This window comes from Larus michahellis, chromosome 11 (assembly GCF_964199755.1).
Source record: "Larus michahellis chromosome 11, bLarMic1.1, whole genome shotgun sequence".
Classification (NCBI taxonomy): domain Eukaryota; kingdom Metazoa; phylum Chordata; class Aves; order Charadriiformes; family Laridae; genus Larus; species Larus michahellis.
The window spans coordinates 12,706,084-12,714,655 of record NC_133906.1 but is presented as its reverse complement, the minus strand read 5'-3'; the positions used below and the strand labels follow the sequence as shown (position 1 = coordinate 12,714,655).

Genomic DNA, 8,572 nt, shown 5'->3' with positions numbered 1-8,572 from the left:
CATCATTTAAGAACTGCAATAATTAGCTGAGAGGGGAAAAGCTGCAGAACAATAGCTGGGAAACGAATGCCACAGCCCATATTGTTGGAAGGGCCTAAAGAAACCAATGCTTGTATTCTACAGGAGTACCCGTTAGTATTTTAAGGAACATGGAGAAATATTTAAGCAAACGTTCACATATGGATGGACTTAAATACGATTAAGTGTATCTCTGCAGTCACTGAAGATTAATGGACGGTATTTAAACAGCTTTACAGAAGTTCCCTCCCAGGGTCGAGTCGCTGCTGGGTGCCTGCAGCTTGGACGGCACCGTCTCCTCCAGCCCCGCTGCCAGGAGGGGTTTCTCCCCGCGATGGAAATCACCCTCCCCTCCTGCATGGCAGGCGTTGGTACCAGCCCAGCCCCTCAGCCTGTCGGCTTTTTCACAGCAAGTAACAAGCACGTCTTAAAAATCAGCTTGAAATCCATTTCGGCGATAAGCACAAAAAAATTAATCTGTTCTATTCCACCAAAAAAAAAACCACCCTAATTATACTGGGAATAAAGTTACAAAAAGGGGAAACACCACCAGGCATTGCCAATGGCTACCTGAAACTTCAGCTCCTTCCTAGGCATCTGCTTCAGAGCTCGAGGGCGGATGGGCCAGGAGGGGCGAGGAAGGTGCCGGTGGCCCTCGCCTCGTCAGGGCCTCACTGCGGGAAGAAACAGGTCATCACGGCCACCGAGCCGGGGGCCTGACTCCCCCGGCAGCGTGCGATGGGCGAGATGCCGCAAGAGCCCGGGCTGCTGCTGCGCCCGCCGCCCCCCGGGAAGAGCGGGGTACAGCAACGGAGCTGCTCCCACAGACCGCGGGGAGAGGCGGAGATGCGCTTCTCAGCTGGCGGGATCTTTGTGACGCCAAGCGCTTCTTCAGAAGCTATCAGGAAACCATATGAATCATGCAATGAAGCAGTCATCCTATTAAAAAAACGTGAAATTACTCTACAGTGCAAAAATGACAATTAATAATGAGGGGGTTTTTATTTGTTTGGGGTTTTTGGTGTGCAGTTGGGTTGGTTTTTTTTCAAGTAATTGTGGCCTTTCTCTGAACTACTATTGACAATTAGCACAGACAGGAGTGCTCCATCCACACAAGCCCTTTCCAATGGAAAAGCTCAGCCTGGGGAGCAGCGAGGGGTTTGGGCACCCTGGCCATCACAGGCTGCTTTTTACCACCACGTCTCTTCCTGGCACGGGCGCACATTTGCTGTTTCTTTTCCCGAGTACCAGCAACAGCCAAGCAAAGCTCAGACCCGTCTCCATTCCCACCCCTGTCCCTCACCATGTTCTGGTCGGGGCTCCCAGGGGCCCTTTAACAAGGATTTTGCTTGTTCCTAAATTGAGTGTTTCTGTTGCCTTACAATGAAGAAATATCAGTTCCCTGGAGGAGCTGCATGCTAGAATTTGGGAGGACAGCTTTGTAATACAGACTTTCAGAGAAGCAGAACACGGTCTCTGAGCACAGAGGGCTCTGCAGCATCCAAATGCCAATTCTCCGTTTGGAGGAGTTTTAACTGAAGGGGAACTTTTTCTTCACTCGGGAGAACTTTTCTACTCTATTAGCGGATGGGTTATTGCTTTTGTACAAACAAAACCGGAAATTCAGTTTTTCATGCATCGGTTGGAAGTACTTACTCATTGCAAAAAGGGTTTTCTCGTAAAAGAAAAAGCAGAATTTTGTTTTTAAGCATTAAAAAAAATTGATAAAGAGTTATTGACTGGATTTATTTCTAATGCTTATAACTGGCCAAGAGGGGATAAACATTTTATTGTCCTAAATCTTTCACATCTGGCATGCCATTTCCTATTTTTCTCAGATGAGGCTGGAACCAGGCAGCAGAGGCGCATACCCCACACATCACAGGGACGAGGAGTGAGCGCATGAGCTCAGCCTCCCGGCAGCGCGGTTGTGCAATTCCGAGCCGCGCCAGCCTGGCCCGTCCTCCACCGCCAGCGCTCCCTCCACCCAGGCAGCTGAAGAGGAGGTGGATTTGCTTCCAGGGGAAGGGCCCGGCAGGACCAGGGTCTGCGTCTTGGGTGCCATCCTGCGGGAGGGTTCTGCCTCCCCCAACCCACCAAGGGGCTGCTGAAGCATTCCTCATTCAGCGCTGTAAAAGGGGTTTTACCAATTTGCAAAAATTACAGCCCAACTCAAGCGGTTTGCAAAGCCCTGCTGACACTCCTTTGCTTGTTCCTAAGACCTGGGGGTTTTCTGGACGATCCCCCCCCTCTCTCGGCACTACGCAGTAAAGAGCACCCGGCCTGTCCTCCTACGAGATCTGCTGCTTGCATTTCTTCTGCCCGTGGTTATCCACTCGGAGGAGTTACCCACGTAGTAGGAATGAACTTTACACAGTTGAGGAGACACCTCTCCTTTGAGATTATCTTACTTCTACCTTCCAACAGTGAAATGAGTCAACTCCTCTTTCTTTTAGGATTTTTACATCTCTAAATGCACATATATAAAAATATGTTATCTATTAAGAATATTATATAAAAATATACATACTACCAAACATAGTTGCATTTGTGACTGATCCCGCCAGGTTTAAGAAGAGCAGGGACAAGGGAATCATTCCCAGGTGCCGGAGAGAACAGGGAGGGTGGGCTCTGCCCTGGGGGCAGGAGGCCGTGTCGGGGTGGCCTCCCCACGGACCCTCTCCCTGCGAGCGTGTGCAGGCAGCGCGGCTCTGTAGCAGCCGGCAGCCTCGCTGCCTCCTTTACCCACCCTTCAGACCAAAACCCAGCACGCTCATCCCTATTGCTCTTCCACCCATCGCTCCCGGGAGCGAGCTGATTCCTCCTGGCAATTAAGTAGATACCCTGGTTTACAGCGCACAAGCTGTTCCAGCAAATAATTAATAGAGAGTAGAGTACAGCATTTCAGGTGCCTGAGTATTCCCGCAGATGAGGAGCTACACTGACTTGCAGGCAAACCCAGGCACTGACAAAAGGGGTTTCCTCCCAGCACTGCCCCTTTACCCTCGGCACCACAAGGAAGTCGAGCGCGAGTGTGCAGTCCTGCCTGAGGATTTCACAGTGAAATGATTTTCTGTTGGAATAAACTGAGCTTTCAAAAAAAAAAAAAAGTAAATATCTCGCAAAGAGCGGAGGTTCCCCAACACAGCTGCTGAGGCACATGTGTGTGTGTCTACAAGCCCTGGGCAGGAGCACGCTGGGTGCAGAGCGGGGTCCCTGCCACCCTCCGTGTTTCCCAGGTCACAGCCCCCACCTGGCATCGGGGAGCTCAGGGCTCAAGACCCTCTTTGGCATCATTGCTTGACTTCACGCCAAGCTGCGCTCAGCCTGGGAACAGCACTTCACAGCCACTTCTCCGTGTTTCCGAGGGACGGGGGGCAGGGACTTCACCCTGGCCCCAGGACAGACAGCCCTGCTCACCTCCAGCAGGACACGGCACCCCCGTGCTGGGGAGATGTGGCACAGACCTGTGATGCTCTTATTTGGGATGTGCACGCGCATCCACAACTCACTTTTTTTTAAAAGCACTCTGTTGTGTTCAACGCACATTGAAAAACAAATTTCAAAGTCTTAAAATTATCCAGAAAATGACATTCTTGTGGTCTAGCCAGCCCAAGTCGATTCCAGCAAATACAGTATTTTGATAACATGGTCAGGGTTTAGCATGGTTGGATGAGTAATAAATTGGCCAAGAAATGAAACTGATTTTAAAAATCACCCTTTCAGAAGAGACACCCTTTGAAGAAACTCCTTATGTCCTTCTCAGACTTGAAGAAATGACTTGAATTTCTCATCACTTTCATAACTTCAGACAAGCAGAGAGAAAACCAGCCTTTTATGAAGACAGAGATGATTACCTTGGTGGAATTACATGTCAAAAAGCACATTCATTAACCTCCTCATGGGACGGGGGAGCAGAGGCTTTGTAACACCTCACCCAGGCTCCCCTGTCCTCCTCTGTGCAGCGAAAAGTTAACTGAAGGTAATTGGAAAAAAGTTTAGTTGACAGAAGCAGCCCGTGCTTTGCTCAGCACAGCTGTCAACGTTTCAACCTAGAAATTGGTCGCAGATAGCAGCTCTAATCACTGGTAAGCAAGGGGACCCAGTAAGAAAGAAAAATTAAAACGGCAAGAAAGGAAAATTAATATTGGGTGAGGAAGTGAACAGAAGGAAGATCCAGGGTAAAAGTTCTCAGATACAGTAGTGGAAAATACATCTTTAAGCAGTAAAAGAGGGTTACCAAGCCACATTTATGTATTATCTGTCACACGGGGAGTGATCTCCTTCCTGCAAGTGATTATCTGCCTCGAATTTGGAAGGGGAAATCCCTTCCCTTTCCCCCGAAGCGTGTGCTAACAGACAAGGTGCTCAGCGGGAGCTGGCAGGCGCCGCAGAGACAGGCGCTTGCCCCAAAGGCAAACTCCAAAAAATTAACGTAGGGAAAACCCCACAAGGAGGTTTGGAAGGCCAGATCAGTGGGAATAACTCCATGTAGCACCCTGGAAACAACCTGCTCCAGAAACTGGAGTCAAATCCGCTTCCAGATAAGTTATAAAAAGCTGTGAAATCTAATTGCTTTATGGCCCACAAAAATCAGCGACGCTCGGTTCCCGCTTCCTCACATTTGACCGCACATGGTTTGGATTGGAGGCGGCGCAGCGCTGGAGGAGAGCGGGATTAAGAAGAGAGGCCTTAGAGCTGAAGGTAGCGAGTGTGGCGTTGGTGACACGCTCCAGACCCCCCGTGCCCGATCCCGCATCCCTGCGGAGGGATGGATCCATCCGCGCAGCAGCTCCAGCGGCTCATCTCCGAGCGTAGCTGAAGCTTTCTGGAAGGTGTACAGTGTCCAGGCTCCCGGCTGCCAAAGGGTGAGGTCATTTTGGAAGGAATTTTATTTTTTCAGGAAATATTTCTGGAAATATTTACATGTCAAGATTACATGTTTAAATTCCTTGACAAAGCAAGCTCTGAGCCACATGCAAAATTTCTAAAGAGCTCGCAAGTATTTCTTCAGCTTGTCCTACACACAAAAGGCTTTTACTGTATCACCATTCTGGTGGTGGTAAATCACACCATATTGTAATCCTAAGTGACTTATTCTAATTAAAACTTACTTATTTACGCTAAAAAACTAACATCCCTTAAAAAGCAGCAGATCCTTTCTCTAAAGCGAGGAAACGAGCCCTGTGCTGAAGACTCCAGTTCTCAGCTGGGCAGGAGGCTGCAGTTTCTTTTCCCTGCAAATGCCAGGGAAGGGAGTTGCTTCGGACACTCGGGCTTAGAGCAACGAAGCATCTACAAGGAGAGCACAGAAGCGGCCATGGGGATGTGTTTCTAAATGCCGGGGTGCAAACACCTCCTTGGGCAGCTGGGAAAGGGAACTACAAGATGTCATGGCATAGGCTGCATGCTTGGCCAGGTCACCTATGAGCAATCTGATGTAGTTAAAAACGTCCCTGCTTACTGCAGGGGGTTTGGACTAGATGGCCTTTAGAGGTCCCGTCCAACCCAACACATTCCATGATTCTATGTCTGCAGTCAGACCTTCCCAACCAGCGCAGAGGCGTAAGCTCAGTGCAGCATCTCCACAGGAGAGGGCACCCAGACCTGCCAGGGTCAGCACGTCCCAGCCCAGGAGCCCTGGGAAGCCCCCCCTGTCCAAGCCACAGCCAATATTTAGTGAATAACAAGCTCTCCCAGGTATTTTAGATTTTGACTTGCTGACAGAACCTAGGCAGTAGTATGGGGGATAAAATCCTATCCTCTCTAAGTATATATTTTTAATAAAGTAGTTTGCAACTCTGCAAGACTATTACCCAGAACAGGCACTTGAAGGAAACACTCCTGCTCTGGAATCAACTCCTCCAAGGTGCTTTCTGTCCATGAGAGTAGCTTAGTATTTCACTTGATCACTATAGGAGAGAGGAAAAAGTTGAGCAAAGGTAGGAAATAGCTTCTGCATGAGAAGTTACTTGATAGACTATGACTTCGAGCTGCAAGAGAGATTGCTGGGCAGGGGACAGGGAATATGACAGAAGCCTGTAAAACTAGAAGTGGGAAAGGGGAGGATAATAGGGAACAAGTTCATCACGGTGTCTCACAGCCCAAGAGCCAAAGGCATGGGATGAAGTCATCACGCAGCAGTTCCCATGTGAACGAGAGGACGCACCGCTGCTCGCCACACCGGCCGTGGAAGGCTGCCACGGACGATACCACAAGTTCACATTTGCTCAAAGGCTCTCTCGCAGTTTTTAGAAGAGGAAAAGAAAAGTCCACCTAAGCCTGGAACCACCACCCTGGTTTAGGAGGGCCCAAAGCAGCACACGAGGGAAATGCCAGCTCCCATCCGCCCTGCTCTTCCCAGGCACCCACTGCTGGCAGCGTCCTACACGCACAGCCCCTTATTTGTGCTAAATTATTAAATTGTTTTAAGCCGGAAAATGAAGATAGCATGAACTGACAGCAGTATGCGTTGGCTCTAGTTTTCCAACATGCTGTGGTGTCTACTCTACTCTTCCTCAATTATTGCCAAATTTGTGATGTGGATGCGAAATTCCCAGAAGTACAGAGGAACTGTGGAACAGCACAGTCTTTTAACAGATTCAGCAGTGTTATTCCTGGAGTCATGTATAATATTTCTAAAGTTATATCCAGATCTAAGTCTCTATACTCTGCCTGAAGGGAAAAAAATTAGGCTAATTAAATACCGGAACAGAAGATGACTGCACAGTAAGAGTGAGATTATTCAGAGAGCTTAAGGCAACACCACTTCATCTGGTTAATCACAAATCACAGTCGTTGGCATGAGAAAGACACAAACAATTCTTCAGGCTTGAAAGCTTTGGACTCAACCTCTATTCACGGCTCAGCTTCACCAAGCACAAACTCACCTTGAGCAGACTCAAACATATGTACAGAGTATTTATGGACCCCCTTTTTTTTAAAACAACAACAAAAAAACCCCCCAAATAACAAAACCAAACCACAACAAACACACCGCCAAAACAACTCCCGTGTTTTATAACCCTAGGATGGTTTTGCTTTGCCCAAGTAGTGGTAGTGAGGGATCAAAAACATTCCCACCTGAGGAGCTCCAGTTCAGTGAAGATTTTTCCGTTTGAGCTGCTGACTTGGAGACTGCAATAAGCATCACGCGTTTCCTCTCCCCAAGTCAAAATCATCTCTGAACACTTTTGTTCGCCTGCCGTGAGCCTGGGACTTGCTCAGGACGTACAGATACCGGCAGCCATTTCCAAGGCATACAACCACCAGCCGACAAGAACACCAATAACAGCTCTGCTTTGTGTTACGCTTGCCCCAAGCAATGGCATTTACACAGAAGTTATGTGAAGGTGATTACGTCATGCACAAATACGCCTTTTTTCTTTTTAGTGCCTCTTACCTGCTAGCTGGGTACTATTCCAGGCCTTTGGCATTCCACTGGGAGACATGCAGCTATCAGCACAGCATATTGGCTGGCACTAATAATGGCTTTATTTCCCTCATATCTTGCAACTCTGAAAAAGACATTTGGAAAACATACTAGAAGGGCATTTGCTCGTAGGAAATAGCTTTTGTGTGTTTGACAATGAAAACCCAAGTTTGTTCTCACCACTCTCAAAAGCACGCAGCTGAGAGAGGTTGTGACTAAGCAGTCTCAGGTTTACCAAAAGAAAGAGACGTTTAAACAAGACTCTCAGCAGAAAAAAGACTTCACACAGCCTCATGCAAAGTCATCACTCTTGTGTCAGCAGCCACTCAACCAGCATCTTACACCAGTTCTGGCAGCACACGGCAGGAGGAGGGGGGCAGAGGGTCCTGTCCACTGGCCAGCAGCGCTCCCCCTGCAGCTTCCCCTCATTTAATCAAGCACTGGTGGAGTTGTGAGGCTTTGGAATATGACTTCCCCACCCAGCCCAGCATAGCAACCTTGTTGTTCACCCTGTACAGTCCCTGTCTGGATCCTTCAGAACTAGGGATGCCCTTCTTAAATTGTCTTACAGAAGACTTAAATAATTTTACACAGGGGGTGGTTCCAGACCTGAGTTTTTTTACTATTAAGTACACAAATATCTTACCTTGTTTTCCCAATCAGTTGTTTCCTCTAGTTCTCCAAGCCCCTGCCTTTGAGCCCTTCCTCTATTTGAATTCTTCCCAGAGCTCTTTTCCTCAGCCTCCTCCCTTGCCCTCTGCAGAGAATCACTACCACCCTCTGAGCCACATCACACCCACAGTCCTTTTCCGCCCGAGCCTAATGCTTCATTTCCACCAGCTGACCTTCCCAGGCCTACGATTACTCCTTGATTACCTTCACTTCTGCCCTAACAGCTGTGTTTCCCTTCCTCAGGACAGTTGACTTGCAGTGCTCACAGAGCGCAATTAGCACCTGCCCCTGAGGTGGAGCAGCTATGTATACTTACACTGGGGAATTTTTTCTCTTATAGGCAAAACATGTATTTATAATCAGAATTTACTTTTAATATCAATTGAAACACTGAAAAGTAAAAGAAAGGAACTCTGCATGAAGAAACAGAGCACTGGTTTCCTTTGACAC

General features: G+C 48.3%; 1 long non-coding RNA gene across 1 annotated transcript; it reads right to left on the bottom strand.

Annotated features, from left to right (window-relative positions):
* Positions 1-358: 358 nt before the first annotated feature.
* LOC141749692 (uncharacterized) lies at positions 359-8,220 on the bottom strand. The gene is made up of 3 exons (XR_012589456.1): positions 8,097-8,220; positions 7,421-7,535; positions 359-957 (listed from the first exon to the last, which is right to left on the bottom strand). It is a non-coding gene; the product is annotated as an uncharacterized LOC141749692 (long non-coding RNA).
* Positions 8,221-8,572: the final 352 nt, after the last annotated feature.